General features: G+C 50.9%; 1 protein-coding gene and 1 long non-coding RNA gene across 5 annotated transcripts in view; one reads left to right on the forward strand and one right to left on the reverse strand.

Moving 5' to 3' along the window:
* Positions 1–5340: 5340 nt before the first annotated feature.
* Positions 5341–16218, reverse strand: LOC116471719 (uncharacterized). Its single transcript, XR_004248855.1, has 3 exons — positions 16127–16218; positions 15455–15525; positions 5341–5593 (listed from the first exon to the last, which is right to left on the reverse strand). It is a non-coding gene; the product is annotated as an uncharacterized LOC116471719 (long non-coding RNA).
* The window catches only part of NDST1 (N-deacetylase and N-sulfotransferase 1), a 73233-nt gene continuing 70146 nt past the window's right edge, over positions 15994–19080 (forward strand). For 2 of the 4 annotated variants that reach the window (XM_032158365.2, XM_032158366.2), the window contains exon 1: positions 15994–16249. The gene's annotated coding sequence lies outside the window, so the exon portion shown is untranslated. The remainder of the gene's footprint in view (positions 16250–19080) is intronic. The other 2 variants (XM_058440039.1, XM_032158367.2) reach the window with 1 other exon arrangement.

The raw sequence follows: 19080 nt of genomic DNA on the forward strand, positions 1-19080 counted from the left end.
CAGCCTGGGTGACGGAGACTCCATCTCAAAAAAAAAAAAAAAAATTTTTTTTTAATCATTCTATTTTAAAGATACATGCACATGTATGTTTATTGCAGCACTATTCACAATAACAAAGACATGGAACCAACGCAAATGCCCATCACTGATAGACTGAATAAAGACGATGTGGTTCATGAAACATTTTAATCTGGTGGAAGCACAGTTGTAGCATTTCAGAACCTTGGTATGCTGCAGAATTTGAGAATCTCAGAGGTATAGCATCCTAGAATTTTACAAAACTGAGTCAGAGGATTTAAGGTTTCTAAACTATGCTGTCCAGCACTGTAGCCGCTAGCCACATGTGGTCATAGAGCACTGAGAATGTGACTAGTCCAACTTGAGATGTGCTTTAAGTAGAACACACAGTGGATTTGGAAGACTCAGCACAAAAGAAAGAATTTAAACATCTCATTAATCATTTCGTTATATTAATTACATGTCAAAATGATATTTTGGGTGTGTTGGTTTAATACAATATATTTCTTATTTTTAAAATTTTATGTATGTATGTACGTATTTATTTATTTATTGAGATGGGATCTTGCTCTGTCACCCAGGAATGCAGTGGCGCAATCTTGGCTTATTGTAGCCTTGACCTCTGGTTCTCCAGCAATCCTCCCACCTCAGTCTCCTGAGTAGCTGAGACCACAAGCACACACCACCACACCCCACTAATTTTATTTATTTTTTGTGGAGACAATGTCTCACTATGTTGCCCAGCCTGGTCTCAAACTCCTGGGCTCAAGTGGTCCTCCTGCCTTGGCCTCCCAAAGTGCTGGGAGTATAGGCATTAGCCACCCACTGTGCCCAACCAAATAAAATATATTTCTTATTTATTTATTTTTGAGACAGAGTCTCACTCTGTCACCCAGGCTGAGTGCAGTGGAGGCGATCTCAGCTCACTGCAACCTCTGCCTCCTGGGTTCAAGTGATTCTCCTGCCTCAGGCCCCTGACTACAGGCGCATGCCACCACGCCCGGCTAATTTTTTGTATTTTTATTAGAGACAGGATTTCACCATTTTGGCCAGGCTGGTCTTGAACTCCTGACCTCGTGATCTGCTCACCTTGGCCTCCCAATGTGCTGGGATTACAGGCGTGAGCCACCGCAGCTGGCCTATTTATTTATTTTTATTTTATTTTATTTATTTATTTATTTATTTATTTTATTTTATTTTTGAGACAGAGTTTCGCTCTTGTCACCCAGGCTGGAGTGTAATGGCGTGATCTCGGCTCACTGCAATCCTCGCCTCCTGGGTTCAAGCAATTCTTCTGCCTCGGCCTCCCAAAGTGCTGAAATTACAGGTATGGGCTATGGTACCCAGCCCTTGTTTTTTGTATATTTATTTTTTTTCAGAGACAGGGTTTTGATCTGTCACCCAGGTTGAAATGCAATGACACAATCACAGCTCACTGCAGCCTCAAACTCCTGGACTCATGCGATCCTCCTGCCTCGGGCTCTGAATACCTGGAACTACAAATGCTCACACCATGCTGGGCTAATTTTTTTTAATTAATTTTTTGTAGAGACAGTGTCTTGCTATGTTGCCCAGGTTGATCTCAAACACCTGGGCTCAAGCAACCTTCTCACCTTGGCTTCCCAAAGTGCTGGGATTACAGATGTAGGCCACCTTGCCCAGCCAAAATATATTTCTAAATTTAATTTCACTTGTTTCTTTTTACTTTTTAAAATGTGGCTACTAGAAAATGTGACTGTTCATATGTGGCTTGCATTATTTTTCTTTTTTTTTCTTGAGACAAGAGTCTTGCTCTGTCGCCCAGGCTGGAGTGCAGTGGTGCGATGTTGGCTCACTGCAACCTCCACCTCATGGGTTCAAGCGATATTCTTGCCTCAGCCTCCCAAGTAGCTGGGATTACAGGTGCCCACCACCACACCGGGCTAATTTTTGTATTTACAGTAGAGACAGAGTTTTGCCATGTTGGCCAGGCTGGTCTTGAACTCCTGACCTCGTGATCCACCTGCCTGAGCCTCCTAAAGTGCTGGGATTATAGGCGTGAGCCACTGCGCCCGGCCAACATTTCTAATGAACTAAGCAGTTTTAGAAAATTAGAATTATATTTAAAATCTCAGAATCAAGAAAAAATTGTGGCATTTCAGAACTTTAATGTGACAGAATTTTAGAACCAGATTTCTAGATCATGACATCGCTGACTGTGAATTTTAGCACTAATTCTCAGAGCCTGGAAGAACTTGAGAAGAATCCTGGTCCCTTGCCCACCCAAGGCAGGGATCCTCCTAGCCCACCCTAAGCAGCGGTGGTCCAGCCTCTGCCTACCCCTCTCCATTGCTGGGTAGACAACTCCCCCCGACAAGGCCACTGGGTGTTTTGAACGGTTAGGGAGAGTTTCCCGATGCTGGGTGGTGCCTGCTTCCCTCAGCTTCTCCCATGCTCTCGGTGGGTTCCCACACCACCTGTGGGGGCTCACAGGACAAGCCTGAGTCTTCCTTCCCAGCAAAGGCAAGAGTGCTGGGTCCTGCCTCTCCCCTTCCCCGGGCCACTGTCCTATAGGCTACAAGCTCTCCCTTGACACCAGTCTCTGCAGGTGGGCTTCAGGGACCCACACCAGGACTCTCAGCTCCTGGCAGGCCTCTCTGCTTTCCTATCCCTCGGCAAAGCTGTTCCTGAGACCCCAGTAGTGCAGGGGTCCTACCAGCCTCTCCCAATTGGTAGATTACCCTTTCTTTCCATCTGGGTGACTGGCCCCTATCTCCTGGTCTCTCAGTCCTGTCTGTTCCCAGCCCTGGGGAGATGTGGGATGAGTGACTACAGGTGCTGGGGTGAGGGGTGGCACAGGAATCTCAGGTCAATTTCAGGAGCCCCAGGTCTGCCTGAAAAAATGCTTTTTTTTTTTTTTCAACTTTAAGAGACTGAGGAGGAAGAAGGAAGAGGCTTTCTCATTGACAGAGTCACGAATTCCAAGGCAGTGCTGAGGGGCAATGACTCACCCAGAGGTCTCCACACAGAGCAGAAAGGCTGGAATCAGTCAGGTGGGGTCCTGGCGGAGTAAAACTAGAGCTGGGACTTGAAGGAAAGGGGTGCTGGGACTGTGATGAGGTGGAGGGGAGGGCATTCTGGGCAGAAGGAATGCTGGACACATGACCCAGTCCCAGCCTGCCTGGATAGAGGGGTCAGAGAGTGACAGGATGGCCACGTAGGTCAGTGACTGAGGGCAGCCTGGAGGCTAGTCTCGGGTGTGTGTGTGTGTGTGTGTGTGTGTGTGTGTGTGTGTGTGTGTGTGTATGAGAGAGAGAGAGAGAGAAAGAGAGAGAGAGAGAGAGACAGAGAGAGAGAATGAGAATATCCCAGTGACCTATAGGGGAGCATTAGGTAAAAGTAACAGTAATAACTATAGTTTGGCTGGATGTGGTGGCTCACACCTGTAATCCCAACATTTTGGGAGGCCAAGGTGGGTGGATCACCTGAGGTCAGGAGTTCCAGATCAGCCTGGCCAACATGGTGAAACCCCGTCTCTACTAAAAATACAAAAAAGAATTAGCCGGGCGTGGTGGTGTGCACCTGTAATCCCAGCTACTCAGGAGGCTAAGGCAGGAGAATCGCTTGAACCTGGGAGGCGGAGGTTGCAATGAGCCGAGATTGTGCCATTGCACTCCAGCCTGGGCAACAAGACCGAAACTCATCTCAAAAACAAACAAACAAACAAAAAACTATAGCTATGCCAGGCATAGTGCTAAGCAATTTCCTAATATTTCATTTAATCCTCTCAACAACCTTATAAGGTAAATACTAGTATCCTCCTCCTGCAATAAACAATTGAAACCAAGTTAAATGACAGTAAGTGAGGGCTGACCCTTGATTCTAACACAAGACAGTCTGATGTCAGAGCCCAAGCACTGGATGGAGGGCGAGTTGCAGAAGAAGGGAGGTGGGATTTGTATGGGGCATGCAGACTCTGAGCATAAGTGAGTGTGACTGCATGCTTTGTGTGCTATGGGGCTTATCCCTGCCGTTCCCCTTACTCTTCCCACCCCCAGCCCCAGCTCCATCCCACCCCAGATACAGCCCAGACAGGTTGGAGTGAGGAAAGGGCCTTGGAATGATAAGAATGTCCATGCCTGTTGGAGCACAGAGCCCCAAACAAGGGCTGGCCACCACACCGGTCCCAGAGCTGACTTCCCACAGGTCAGCACTGCTCCCTCACCCTCTGCTGGTATGTCTATAAGCACCTAGGAATGGCATCTGGGCTCAACTCTGGGAGTCCTTACCAGCTTCCGAGATATGCAGGATAGGCAGAGGGGAATGCTGATAGACATTCTTCCAGGTCTAGTCCCAGCTCACCTGCTGGCCACCGCTGGACTAGGCAGGCCCCTCTGCCTCCCTGGGCCTCAGTTTCTCCATTTCTCTTTTTTTTTTGAGCCGGAGTCTCGCTCTGTCACCCAGGCTCACTGCAAGCTCCGCCTCCCAGGTTCATGCCATTCTCCTGCCTCAGCCTCCCGAGTAGCTGGGATTACAGGCACCCGCCACCAAGGCCGGCTAATTTTTTGTATTTTTAGTAGAGACGGGGTTTCACCATGTTAGCCAGGATGGTCTCGATCTCCTGACCTTGTGATCCGCCCGCCTCAGCCTCCCAAAGTCCTGGGATTACAGGCTTGAGCCACCGTGCCCAGCAGTTTCTCCATTTCTATAAGGAGAATTGGACGTGTTCGGGGACAGGAGAATAACTCAGAGAAACAAAGTGGGCATGTGTGTGTGTATGGAGTGATGGGCGTGGAGAACTGCAGACAACCTCCAGGCCAGGCAACTTCAACCACCCCTTCCTGCATCACTCATTGGGAGCATTTTTGGATTCTGCTGTGCAGACACTGGGATCCTGAGCCAGCCACTTAACCTTTCCGTGTCCGTTTGAACCCTTCCCCTCTTCTGGGGGTTAATCTAATGTTTTGATTTGAATGATGTCAAAAGTGTTAGTTCTAAAGTGAAGAGAATCAGAATCGCTGAATGAGGAGGTCAGATGGTGGAGGAGTGGATGAGAAATGGCCTGTGGTGAGGGCAAGTCCAGGGCAGAGCCCCTCTGACCAGCAGCTGAGAGAATGGGAAAGAACAATCCCTGGATGGCCCTTCACACCTACCGCCCTGACGACACCTGAGCCTAGCACTCTGCTCGCCAGGCCTAGACTCAGCCCTGGGCCCTGGACCAGGCCTTATCCTCAAGGGACTTTGAGCCTCTAGATGATAAGGGTCATCTAAAGACCATTTGTGCTTGGCAGTGTTTTACTTTCGTCAGGTTGTAATTGGTGCATTACAATGAACACAGTAAAAGGGGAAATGAACTGATTGACATTTATTTGTAGAAGCTGTCATCTTCTCTGTGTGAGGATTTTGTAGATCTTTTGGCCTCCATTCCTGTTCTCTTAGTCAAGCTGAATGGTCCAGGGACTGAAGAACCCAGTTTAGCCACAACTTGGCTCTTTTGCAAGGTGAGGGGATCTCCCGCAGGTTGGGCAAAGCGTCATTTTCTCTTCTGTACAATGCGGGTGAAAAAAATCTCTGCTGTGTCTACCTCGCAGGGCTGCTGTGGGGCACCAAGGAATTGGTGTACAGAATGAGAAAGTTCATTTGTTCTTTCTACTTTTTTTTTTTTTTTGGGACAGAGTCTCGCTCCGTTGCCCAGGCTGGAGTGCAGTGACGCGATCTTGGCTCACTGCAAGCTCTGCCTCCCAGGTTCACGCCATTCTCCTGTCTCAGCCTCCCCAGCAGCTGGGACTACAGGCACCCGCCACCACGCCCAGCTAATTTTTTGTATTTTTAGTAGAGACGGGGTTTCACCGTGTTAGCCACGATGGTCTCGATTTCCTGACCTTGTGATCCGCCTGCTTCGGCCTCCCAAAGTGCTGGGATTATAGGCGTGAACCACTGTGCTTGGTCTCTCCTTCCCTCCCTCCCTACCTTCCTTCCTTCCTCCCTTCCTCTGTCTCTTTCTTTTTTTTTTTTTTGAGAGGGGGTCTCACTCTGTCGCCCAGGCTGGAGGGCTGGAGTGCAGTGGTGCAATCTTGGCTCACTGCAACCTCCACCTTCCAGGTTCAAGCAATTCTCCTGCCTCAGCCTCCCAAGTAGCTGGGACTACAGGCACATGCCACCATGCCCAGCTAATTTTTGTATTTTTAGTAGAGATAGGGTTTCACCATATTGGTCAGGCTGGTCTTGAACTCCTAACCTCATGATCCACCTGCCTCGGCCTCCCAAAGTGCTGGGATTACAGGTGTGAGCCACCTTGCCTGGCTTCTTCCTGGTTTTTAGAAAGCACTTTCTGGCCAGGCGCTGTGGCTCACGCCTGTAATCCCAGCACTTTGGGAAGCCAAGGGTGGCAGATCACCTGAGGTCAGGAGTTCGAGACCAGCCTGGCCAACATGGTGAAACCCCATCTCTACCAAACAAACAACAAAACAAACAAACAAACAAAATTAGCTGGGCGTGGTGGTGGGTGCCTGTAATCCCAGCTACTCAGGAGGCTGAGGCAGGATAATTGCTTGAACCTGGGAGGTGGAGGTTGCAGTGAGCTGAGATTGTGCCACTACATTCCAGCCTGGGCAACACAAGCGAAACTCTGTCACAAAAAACAAAACAAAACAAAACCAAAACCAGGAGGAAAGTGCTACATGTGAAATGGATTGTGCTAGCAGCACCCAGGAGTGAGGGATGAAGGTCTGGGAAGGCACAGCATGCATCTTTAGGCTCTGCCTGAAACAGGAAACCTGGATCCCAAGACAGGACTGCTTTGGGAACCCACTGGAAGTGCTCTTCAGACAGCAGTGGCACTGATGAAAGTGGTGTGTAGAAGGAAAGGCACGAGGGAATTCCGTGGAAGTGAGGGAAGGAGGCACAGAGCCTAGGTGGTCTTGGCGAATTTGGGGGCTTATGGCCCCTAGGTACTGGGAGGTAGTGTGAGTGGTGACAATAATTGCATGTTTTAGTTGGATGGACCCAGATTCCAAACGTCTTCTGCCACCCCTGTCTGTGTGACCTGGGGGAAGTTGGTGTACCTCTCTGGGTTGCTGAAGTAACAGATACAAGAAAGCAGGGTGGCATGCATCAGAGTCAGTAATTAATTGCTGTGAATTACCCACATCCCCTATATCAGTCTTAGGTTTCCACATTTTATATCCATTGTATGGCTGAAGTAGGGATAGCCTGCCCTTTTTTTTTTACATTTTATTATTATTATACTTTAAGTTTTAGGGTACGTGTGCACAATGTGCAGGTTTGTTACATATGTATACATGTGCCATGTTGGTGTGCTGCACCCATTAAGTCGTCATTTAGCATTAGTTGTATCTCCTAATGCTATCCCTCCCCCCTCCACCCTAGCCTGCCCATTTTACAGATTTTCTCTGCTGTTTGTTTAACAGATATCAAGGTCTGCTCTGCCAGGAAGAAAATAGTCCTAGCACTTGAAAAGTTCGGTGAGTGTGTGTGTGTGTGTGTGTGTGTGTGTGTGTGTGTGCGCGCGCGCGCGCGCTGGGGGAGGGAGGGCACAGTGGGGGGCGGAGGGGAAGAGAGAGGAAACTGTTACAGCATGTGGTCAATGCTGTAATTATGGTGACCATGTTCTCCAAACCACAAATCAGGTCACGTGGTCTGACAGAGGCTATTTTCTGCCTCCACTGAAGTCCAAACATGAAATCACATGTAGTTACACATTCATTAAATCACCTTTTCTTTTTTTAAAGAAGCAAATGACATGAAATTTGGATTGTCCTTGACAAATCCTGCTATATTCCCAGAAAATCACTAGAGCTGTGACTGGGGCCCATACAGACCTCTAGCAGGAGCAAGAAGTTTTCCTGGACCAAGCGCTACTTAAGTGAGACTTTGAAGGCTAAATAGGTTTCCAGGCAGAGAAAAAGGTGGTGGCCTGGATGCCCTTGGGACAGGACTTACTCTTCCTGCTCTAAAGACAGCCCTGGCCGGGTGTGGTGGCTCATGCCTATAATCCCAGCACTTTGGGAGGCCAAGGTGGGAGGATCACTTGAGCTCGGGAGCTCAAGACCAGCCTGGGAAACATAGGGAGATCCTGTATCTACATTTTTTTTTTTTTTTTTTTTGAGACAGAGTTTCACTCTTGTTGCCCAGGCTGGAGTGCAGAGGCGTGAATTTGGCTCACTGCAACCTCTGCCTCTCAGGTTCAAGTGATTCTCCTGCCTCAGCCTCCCAAGTAGCTGGGATTACAGGCACCCGCCACCATGCCCAGCTAATTTTTTTTCGTATTTTTAGTAGAGACGGGGTTTCACCATGTTGGCCAGGCTGGTCTGGAACTCCTGACCTTGTGATTCGCCTGCCTTGGCCTCCCAAAGAGCTGGGATTACAGGCGTGAGCCACTGTGCCCGGCCTTTTTTTTTTTTTTTTTTTTTTTTTGAGACGGATGGAGTCTTGCTCTGTCACCCAGACTGGAGTGCAGGCAGTGACGCAATCTCAGCTCACCGCAACCTCTGCCTCCCAGGTTCAAGCGATTCTCTTGCCTCAGCCTCCCGAGTAGCTGGGATTACATACGTGCATCACCATGCCTGGCTAATTTTTGTATTTTTAGTAGAGACTGGGTTTCACCATGTTGGCCAGGGTGGTCTAGAACTCCCGACTTCAGGTGCTCCGCCCACCTTGACCTCCCAAAGTTCTAGGATTACAGGTGTGAGCCACTGCACCCAGCAATTCTTTTTTTTTTTTTTTTTAGAGACAAGGTCTCACCCCGTTACCCAGGCTAGCGTGCAGTGGTGTCATCATGGCTCATTGCAGCCTCCATCTTCCAGGCTCAAGTGATCCTCCTACCTCAGCCTCTCAAGTACCTGGGACCACAGGTGCACAACACGATGCCTAGAGTATGTATGTATGTAGAGACGGGATCTCCCTATGTTACCCAGGCTGGTCTTGAACTCCTGGGCTCAAGTGATCCTCCTGCCTCAGCTGAGCCACTGTGCCCAGCCTCTGCAAAATTTTTCTTTTTAAATTAGGTGGCACGTGCCTGTAGTTCCAGCTACTCAGGTGGCTGAAGTGGGAGGATTGCTTGAGCCTGGGAGGTCAAGGCTGCAGTGGGCCATGATCACACCACTGCACTCCAACCTTGGCCACAGAACAAGACCCTGTTAAAAAAGAAAGGAAGAAGGGAGGGAGGGAGAGAGACAGAAAAGTAGCTTGCTGGGAACTGGTGGTGCTGGCTAAAGTAGGCAACAGTGTTTGTTTTCAGTTACTTTTCACTTTTATTGTTCCAAAGACCAGCCCCAGCCTCCTAGGAAACAAAATTGTTACATACTAAAACAACGTGGTTACACTGCACTGTATCTTCCTATGTATTACAGCACTTTCTCACAGTGGATTGTATAGTTTTTGAGGACAGGAACCACATCTATCTTATTCATCTCTGTGTCTCCCTATTTCTCTTCTGCCACCAGGATGGTGTGAGGAAGACTATAGAAGAGGCACTAATAATTGTTGAATGAAGAGTGAAGTACCATTGATGGGCATTTTGTTAGGTAGACAGTGTCCTCTGTTTCATGATGAATCTGTGAGCTTTCATTTCATCTGTTTATTCAGCAAGTATGTGCTGGTTGCCTACAATGTGCCTGGTGCTGTTTGGGGCACTGGGGCTCAGGGCGTCTGAGACACACACAGTCCTGCCCACATGGAGCTCACAATCTAGAGGGAGAGAGTGGCAGCTGACAGGTAACTATGAGGGTGATAAAGAGGGAGATGTGAAGTGTATACAGGAAGCCTGGTTTGGATTAGGGTCTGAGGGAAAGCCCAGGAGGAAATTAAGTTTAATCTGAGACCTATAGCTGGGTATGGTGGCATGTACCTGTAGTCCCAGATACTAGAGATGCTGAGATGGGAGGATTGCTTGAGAACAAGAGTTCGAGGCTGCAGCAAGCTGTGATATTGCTCACTGTACTTCAGCCCAGATGACACAGTGAGACCCTGACACACAATTAAAAAAAAAAAAAAAAAAGGCTGGTAATCCCAGCACTTTAGGAGGCCGAGGCAGGCAGAGACAGGCAGATTGCTTGAGCCCAGGACTTCAAGACCAGCCTGGGCAACATGGTGAAACTCTGTCTCTATAAAAAATTAAAAATTAGTTGGGCTTGGTGGCATATGCCTGAAGTCCCAGCTACTTGGGAGGCTGAGGTGGGAGGATTGCTTGAGCCTGGAAGGTCAAGGCTGCAGGGAGCCGTGATCACACCACTGCACTCCAGCCTGCAGGAAAAAAAGAAAAAAGAAAAAAAGAAATCTCAGACCTAAAGGATCACAATGAATCATTCATCTAACATTTAAGCAGTCAACCCTCTGTACCCACAGATTCTGAATCTGTGGATTCAACTGACCATGAATCGAAAATATATTTTTAAAAATTGTCTGTATTAAACATGTACAGACTTTTTTTTTGGGTCATTATTCTCTTTTTTTTAAATTTTTTTTTTGAGACGGAGTCTCGCTCTGTCGCCCAGGCTGGAGTGCAGTGGCGCAATCTCGGCTCACTGCAAGCTCCGCTTCCCGGGTTCACGCCATTCTCCTGCCTCAGCCTCTCTGAGTAGCTGGGACTACAGGCGCCTGCCACCACGCCCGGCTAATTTTTTGTATTTTTAGTAGAGACGGGGTTTCACCGTGGTCTCGATCTCCTGACCTCGGGATCCACCCGCCTCGGCCTCCCAAAGTGCTGGGATTACAAGCGTGAGCCACAGCGCCCGGCTGATTGGGTCATTATTCTCTAAAAAATATAGCAACTCTTTGCATACAATTTACATTGTATTAGGTATTATAAGTAATCTAGAAATGATTTAAAGTATATAGGAGGATGAGCATAGGTTATATGCAAATACTAAGCCATTTTATATCAGGGATATCCACACATTTTGATATCCATGAAAAGTCCTGAAATCATTCCCCCATGGATACTGAGGGACACTGTAACTGTACAGTGCTTGTCCTGTAACAGATAACACACTAAGGGCTTTACATATTTAACTCATTTAATTCTCACAACAGCCCTGGGAGGTATGTTGTACTATAATTATCCACACTTTAGAGAGGAGGGCTGAGCACAGACAGTTTGAAAAACTGGCCCGAGGTCACACAGTTTATATGTGGCAGAGTCGGGATTCAAACCCAGGAAGCCTGGCTTGAGTCCATACTCTATTTTATTTATTTATTTATTTTTATTTTAAACTCTAATCCCATGGCATATTATGGCATCCATACTCTAAATGGGAAATTAGGTAAAGGGGAAGGTGGAGTATACTGCTGAGGGCGGTGGAGCCAGTAAGGCAGGACAAGGCAGATAATTTATCCTGGGAACTATGGGCCATTCTTGTGGTTTTAATTAGGAAATGGTCATGATGAGGTTGCAATAGAGTCAGAGAGAGGGAGACACACAGTGAGGAGGCTGTAAACATGGTCAGGGCAGAGACTTGTGCAGCTTGGACTAGGGTGGTAGTGATAAAGAAGAGGGCCGGGTGCAGTGACTCACACCTGTAATCCCAGCACTTTGGGAGGCCGAGGTGGATGGATCACGAGGTAAGGAGTTCAAGACCAGCCTGGCTAAGATGGTGAAACCCCATCTCTACTAAAGATACAAAAAAATTAGCCAGGCATGGTGGCGGGTGCCTGTAGTCCCAGCTACTCGGGAGGCTGAAGCAGAGAATTGCTTGAACTCAGGAGGTGGAGGTTGCAGTGAACCAAGATCGCGGCGCTGCACTCCAGCCTGGGCAACAGAGCAAAACTTCATCTTAAAAAGAAAAGAAAGAAAGAAAGAAAGAAAAGATGGGGTTGGGTTAGAGAAAAAAACTGGACATAGGACCTATGGGACTGGCTCACGGATGGGATGTGGGGATGAGCGGAGCGTCAGGTTTTAGGACCAAACGTGAATTGGACACACAGGAGGAAGAAAAGAAGCAGGTTGGTGAGTTCAGCCTTTGACGTGTTGGGTTGGAGCTGACTTTGGGACAGCCAGCGAGGATGTGAAGTGGGTAGTGGGAGCCACCTGGGGTCGAGGATGGAGTCTAGGCAGGGGGCCCCCTCAGCAAAAAGATGGTCCTGTGGAGAGGGAGGAGCCAGGCCCTCAAGAGCAGTCTTCCTCAGAACCTCCCAGGGTGTGGTTGGAAATGTAGGTCCCATGCTTCACCTGTACCCATGGCAGCCACCTCCCTGGGTGGGGCCCGGGCCTCGCCTCCTTATAGGTTCTCCAGGTGACAATGAGTTGGAAGGATTTGGGCGCAGCTCGGTGAAGAGCAACTCCCAAGACCTGAGAAGATGAGCAAGGGCTGCCAGAGACGTGCAGTCGCCCCAACTCACAGGCTGCCTCCAAATGCTGTGGATCTGCCACTCCCCTAGTGAGCCAGGGGAGCTCAGCTCCCTGACCTGACTGGCCTGTTGGCTTCCCGCCCTTCCCTTCCGCTCCACATTCCCACAGGTTACTCTTATCACCTCTTTCACCTGTCTGCTCATTCTGGCAGGCCCTCAGGATAAGGTCTAGTCCGTGGACCTTATCACACACAAGGTCACTCATCATCTGCTCCTGACCAGCTCTCCAGTTTTCTTGCTCATTTTTTCCTCCCTGCTTCCTCCATCCCCTTCCCCCATGCAACACTCTGCTTTTCCTGAGCCTTCCACGTGGCCTTTGCACGAGTTGTTCCTTGTGCTGGGAATGTCCATCTCCCCACCCTGATCCCATCCATTCTTCCTGACCCTGCTCAGAATCTGCCTCTCGTAAAATCTCCCTCAATATGCTCCCCTCTGGCCAGGCACAGTGGCTCATGCCTGTAATCCCAGCACTTTGGGAGGCTGAGGCGGGTGGATCACTTGAGGTCAGGAGTTCAAGACCAGCCTGACCAACATGGTGAAACCCCATCTCTAATAAAAATACAAAAATTAGCCGGGCGTGGTGACAGGTACCTGTAATCACAGTTGCTCTGGTGTTGAACCGGAGGTGAGTTGCAGTGAGTGAGTTTCTGATCCAACCTGGGTGACAGGAAAAAAAAAAAAAAAAAAAAAAACACAAAAAAACAAGGCTCCCCTCTCTTCCTTAAGCCACAGCATTATACTATATCTCACCAGCAGGCACTCAGCTCCACCAGCCTCTGGACATAAGGAGGGACATGCAGGTCATCTCCAAACAAATATGGACACTTCTTGGGAGTGCAAGCTCCTGTCTCAACTCTGCATCTACCTTACCAGGAGCACAGTGCCTGGCACAGAGAAGATGCTCACAGGGCCTCATGTAGCTGGAAGGGACCCTCTAAGGCAGAAATTAGCATGACAAAGATCCAGACCATCTTCAAGGATTTTAGACTGCTGAGCACAGGAACACATTACCAAGGAGAATTTGCTGGTCTATGCTGATTACCCTCATCAAACTGGTAGAGTGACAGGACCACGTTCTAGGAAGTCACAAGCCTATCTCTGTATGTGGCCTGCAGTTTGGGCTTGTGGCCATCACCATCAGGTCCAGTCCTATCTGACTATACCCAGTCCAAAGATGTCACATGGTCACATATGGAAGTCAGAAGCTTGGTCCAATCTCCCAGCATCTCACTTTGTTAAGGCCTCCACTTCTTTCCCCCTCTGAGATATGAGTAGGCTGACAGAAAGCCCCTTTCTTCAACACAAGGAGGTTGGCTTTTGGAGGAAACAGGAGTCTGTCCCACCCTTACGTGTCTGACTTGACTTCTCTGTCCTCCTTTGCTTTGCTCTGCTGGCTTGTATATTTTTTGAGCTTTGTTCCTACAGTTAGATAATCTTGAGCCTCTGAAGGTCCTTAGGATTCCACCAATCCACTGTTTTCCAAATTTGTCCCAGCCTTACGGATTCAGGGACTCCAGGGGCCTGGCGATCTGCATCCTTAGCAAGCCCCTTAAGGGATTCACTCATCTAACCCCACCCAGACCGTTCCCTGTCACCCAGGCTCACTGCAACCCCCCGGTTCATCCATTCTGCCTACCTCAGATACTGGACTATAGGCCCCCCACCAGGCCTGGCTAATTTTGTATTTTATAGAGACGGGTTTCACGTTAGACAGGATGGTTTGACTCTGACCTGGTGATCCACCCTCGGCTTCCAGAATCTGGATTACAGGCCCACCCTTCTACACCTTTTTTTTTTTTTTTTTTTTTTTGAGACAGGCTGGAGTGCAATGGTGTGATCTCGGTCCACTGCAACCTCTGCCTCTCAGGTTCAAGTGATTCTCCTGCCTCAGGCTCCCCAGTGGCTAGGAGTACAGGTACGAACTACCACACCCGGCTAATGTTTGTATTTTTAGTAGAGACAGGGTTTCACCATGTTGGCCAGGCTAGTCTTGAACTCCTGACCTTGTGATCCACCACCTTGGCCTCCCAAAGTGCTGGGATTACAGGCATGAGCCACCACACCCAGCCCTTTTTTTTTGAGACAGAGTCTTGCTCTGTCACCCAGGTTGGAGTGCAGTGGCATGGCTCACTGCAACCTCCACCTCCTGGGTTCAAGTGAGTCTCTTGCTTCAGCCTCCTGAGTAGCTGGGATTACAGGCACCTGCTACCATGCCCAGGTAATTTTTTTTTTTTTTTTTGTATTTTTAGTAGAGATGGGTTTTACCACGTTAGCCAGGCTGGTCTCCAACTCCTGACCTCAAGTGATCCGCCCGCCTGAACCTCCCAAAGTGTTGGGGTTATAGGCATGAGCCACCACACCCGGCCTTGTATATTTTTCGAGCTTTATTCCTACAATTGGATAATCTAAATTTTTTTTTTTTTTTGACACGGAGTCTTGCTCTGTCACCCAGGCTGGTGTGCAGTGGCACGATCTCGGCTCACTGCAACCTCCACCTCCCAGGTTCAAGTGATTTTCTCCTGCCTGTCTCCTGAGTAGCTGGGATTACAGACATGCGCCACCACCCCCAGCTAATTTTTATATTTTTAGTAGAGTGGAGGGTTCACTATGTTGACCAGGATGGTCTTGAACTCCTGACCTCATGATCCGCCCGCCTCAGCCTCCCAAAGTACTGGGATTACAGGCGTGAGCCACTGCACCTGGCCCAGTTGGATAATCTTGAGCCTCTAAAAGTCCTTAAGAATCCACCAATCCACTGTTTCCCAGACTCAGGATCTCCAGGGGCCTGGTGATCTGCATCCTTAAAAGCTTCTTAAGGGATTCACTCATCCAACCCCACCCTGCTCATTTTACAGGCTAGCTCATGGATGGCAGAAAGCCCTCCACTGGGAGCAAGCCGATCCGAGCGCCAGCCTAGGCTCTCATTAACCTGCCAAATCATCTCATCTCTCTGAGCCTCATTCTTCCCATCTGTTTAACGGGAACAACCGCTGTCATCCTGCCTAATTTGCAGAGTCCTTGGGATGGTTAGAATAACAGGGGTGGGGGTTGGGAGGCAGGCTCAGCGGGAGATTTGCACAAGGTCATTCACCTCTTCATCTGCTTGTTTTGTGCCAGGAGAGAGGATTCTGCTGGGAACAACTTGTTGGGAAAGATGACATTCTAGTAAACAATGAAACCAGTAAATGAACCACATAATCACGATAAAGGCGTTTTCGAGAGTCAGGGCAAAGGTGTGTGTTGGGGGAGGGAGGGTCTGTCCAGGAGGGGTCACTCTGGCAGAGCACTGGTGGTCGGGGAGCTGTCCCAGGAGGTCCTGGAGAGCTGTCACAAGCCCAGCAGTGGAAGAGCCTGGAGGCCCTCTCGAGCCCAGCCAGAGCCCTCCCAGGGCCCTCGGAGCCGCCGCGGGCGCGGGTCTTTGTCTCCCACATTCTCTCTGCAGCCTCTCCGGACCCCCAGCGCTGTTTCGTCTCTGACCCCGAATAACTTGTTGGTTTCCCCCCGGGCTTTGTTTCCTGGGGGTCACCGCCTGGGGGACGCCGGGCAACCGCCCCGGCCCTCGTGGGTCCTGCATCTGACACCCCCTCCGGCCCCCGCCCCCTACCCGCTCGGAGATAGGGGTCAAAGGCAGCCCGCGTCACGTGGTCGCCGAGCAGCACCGAATCGGCCGGGAGGGCCGAGGGAGAATCCGGGTGGAAGTCGAGAAATCCAGCCCCGATAGCAACGCTCGGTCCCGCCCCGGCCCCCGCCCCGGGGCGCTCACCGCACGCCCGCCGACCGCCCCTGCCTCCGGAGCTCGTCTCTGGCCAGCACCCACGCGGCATCACGGGATCCAACCCCGCTCCCAGCGGCCGCGATTCGGGGAGGTAGGCGCTGGGCCGAGGAGGTAAGGGGAGACGGGCTTGGGGGCTCTTGGCGCACGGGTACGCCCCTCTGGGCTAGGGGGCGAGGCAGCGCGCCCCAACCTCCAGTCTCCAGGGAGACCCCTCCCCGCCGCGGGACGAGGGTGAGGCTGCGAGCTGCCCCGGCGCAGCGCCGGGCCGGGACTGGGGGCTGGGCACCGGGAGGGAGCGGGAGGGGGAGGAGAGCGGGCGGGAGGAGGCGGCGGCGGCGGCGGCGGCGGCGGCGGCGGCGTGGAGCGCGGGTGGGAGCGGCGGGAGGCGGCCGCGAAGGGGTTAACCCTGGCCCGGGCCGGAGCCCGGAGGCGTACGCACGGCCCGGGGGACCCAGGCGTCCCGCTCCTCGCCGGGAGCGCCCCTTCCCCCGAGTGGCGCCCCAGCCGTGGCAGGTAAGAGGCCGGGAGGGCCCGGGCCTGCCAGTCCCCTGTCGCCCAGCCGGTGGGGCCCGAGCCCGGCGTGCAGGCCGCGCGGGGCCCCCAGCGGCCGCCGGCGCAAGTTTGGTGCGGGCGGGCGCCGGGCGGGCGGGTGGAGTCGGCCGGGCCCCGCGCGCGGGGGTGGGAGGACAAAGGGTAGGGGGCCGCGCGGGGCCGGGGGCAGGCTGGGGTGCGGGCGAGGGCAGCGCGGCAGCTGTAGGTCACGGATAATGTCACTCACGAGGAATGCCCCCTCCCCCTCCCCTGCTCCCGAACAGGGGAAACTTTTGTCTAGCGAGGGAGGGGGTTAGAGGCCGGGTCCTGGCTTCGCGAAGGCTGAGGCAGCCGGACCGGTTTTCTGCGGGCTCTGAGCGGCCTGCTCTCTAACTCCCCTTCTACCTCAGGGTCTCGGGAGCAAGAAGTTCTCCCTTTGCACGCAGCTCTTTAACGCCCTGGGACAGGGGTGAGGAGGGGGCGCCGGTGGGACGGGTGGGCTCTAGGACCGGCCGGGAATCCGGGGACTGGCCACTTGGCTTTTTGCAGATTCGAGCAGCCCGGTGTGCCCTGCGAGGCTAAGGGAATACAGAGCCCCACCCCCTGAACGATCCATTGTCGCCCTCCCCACCCAGGAGAGCTTTCAGAATGGCCTGCGGGCAGTTTTGCCTCCAGGTCTCTTCAGAGCGACCTGGCTGTTTGTCAGTTTCCAGCGGTGTGACCTTGAGTGGGTTCCCTACATTCCCCTAGCCTCAGTTTCTTCACCTGTAAAATGGGGAGAATAGTATTTGCTAGAATAAGGATGAGAGGAGTGTGTGGTATTTCAGTAAATGGTGGCATGCTTATATTCAACAAGTACATTTCACGTTTACTGTGTGTTAGGCGCTGGACGAATTCATTGCTTTACATACATTCTCTCATTTAATTCTCCCACATTACTATTAACCACATTTTACGGAGGGGCAAACTGAGGTGCAGGGTTGTAAAGGTCACACAGATAGAAAGTGGTGGAGCTTGGGTTTTACCTCCCTCTCTCAGCCTGTGTCTCAACCACAGATGTCTACAGTGTCTTGCTGTGACAGCTCACAGTTTACTTCTCCTTTTTTTTTTTTTTTTTTTTTACAACTTTGGCCTTGTACAGTTTCATTTTCAGTTTAAATTATGGGGACATCTGTCCTCTTCCTCGTTTTCCCCACCTGCAGGTAATGCTGTCTTCTGCCTGGTACTTGTTCCAAGTGAGGTCTTGTGCCCTGGCTCTTGTTAGCATGGGCAGCTGGAGCAGGAGGGATGTCAGTTGGAGACTGGGCCTGGAACTCCGTAATGGTCCAAATGCTGTTGCTGGCTGCTGGGTCTATGGCAGTGCGGGTGGTGCAGGGAGAAGCCCGTCTCCCTGGCTCTGACTGGAGACAGCTGGTGGCTTTGTCAACAAGCCTCTCTCCCTAGCACCCAGGGACAGCCGAATCTTTACTTTTCATTCAGACCAGGTTACTTTCAGATCAGCAGGGGGCAGAGGTAGGGCAAGGGTGTTCTTGTGTAACTTGGCCATGGCAGGGGTTCTCATTGCTAACTAATAGATGGGTCTGGATGCCCAAAGTCCTTGAGGATAGTAATAGTGTCAGGATTGCAGAACCCTAATGGAGAATGCATGTGTGTACAGGTCCCTGAGCCTAGCTAGCTCAGTATTGGGCACCCTGTAGGCCCTCAGTAAATATCCCACAAGTGAATGTGTGAAGTGGCTTAGACTTCTGCTGGCTTTCACACCCTGGGCTGGCCCAATCATTTGGTGGGGGGTGACATCTTATGAGTACTGATCAGGCTCTGATTGAGGTCCTTGAGTAATTACTTTAAAAATGGAAAACAAATTGCAATTTAATTAACAACATCTTAAATCTAGGGCTGAGAGAGAGTGTGGTGGGTGGGGGTAGATAATGAGAGAATTTCTTGGGGAAGGAAAGTTTGTGCATTTCAGCCTGCTCCAAGGGGTGTTCCAGCACTGTGTCTGGGTTTTGCAGGGTTTGTAGGCTTTTTGAGGGCCGTGGGAATAGGGGGCCCTCCTGGGCTGATAGTTCAGCTTGTAGGAATAAATGTGGAAATTCCGTTGCTTTGCTGGACATTGAGGGGACTCAGAAAAGCAGGGCATTGAATGGAGGAGTTGGAAGGCTGACTCGTCATATGGTCAGACTGTCCTTGTCATTGTGGTCAGAGCAAAAGGAAAGGCCTCTGGGGGAATCAACAAGTAAAGGGAGGGCCCCAGCAAGCAGCAGAACATGGATAGTGAGCCTCCTGTCACAAGGAGGTATGCGAGGAACAGTTTTGTAATCACAAGTTGAGGATGTGGTCAAGAATTTAAGATCATAGGCTGGGGGTTGGCATCTGACAAACTCACAAATGGGCTCTGGTCTAGGCAGCCC

Source organism: Hylobates moloch, unplaced genomic scaffold, assembly GCF_009828535.3.
Source record: "Hylobates moloch isolate HMO894 unplaced genomic scaffold, HMol_V3 SCAFFOLD_6, whole genome shotgun sequence".
Taxonomy (NCBI): domain Eukaryota; kingdom Metazoa; phylum Chordata; class Mammalia; order Primates; family Hylobatidae; genus Hylobates; species Hylobates moloch.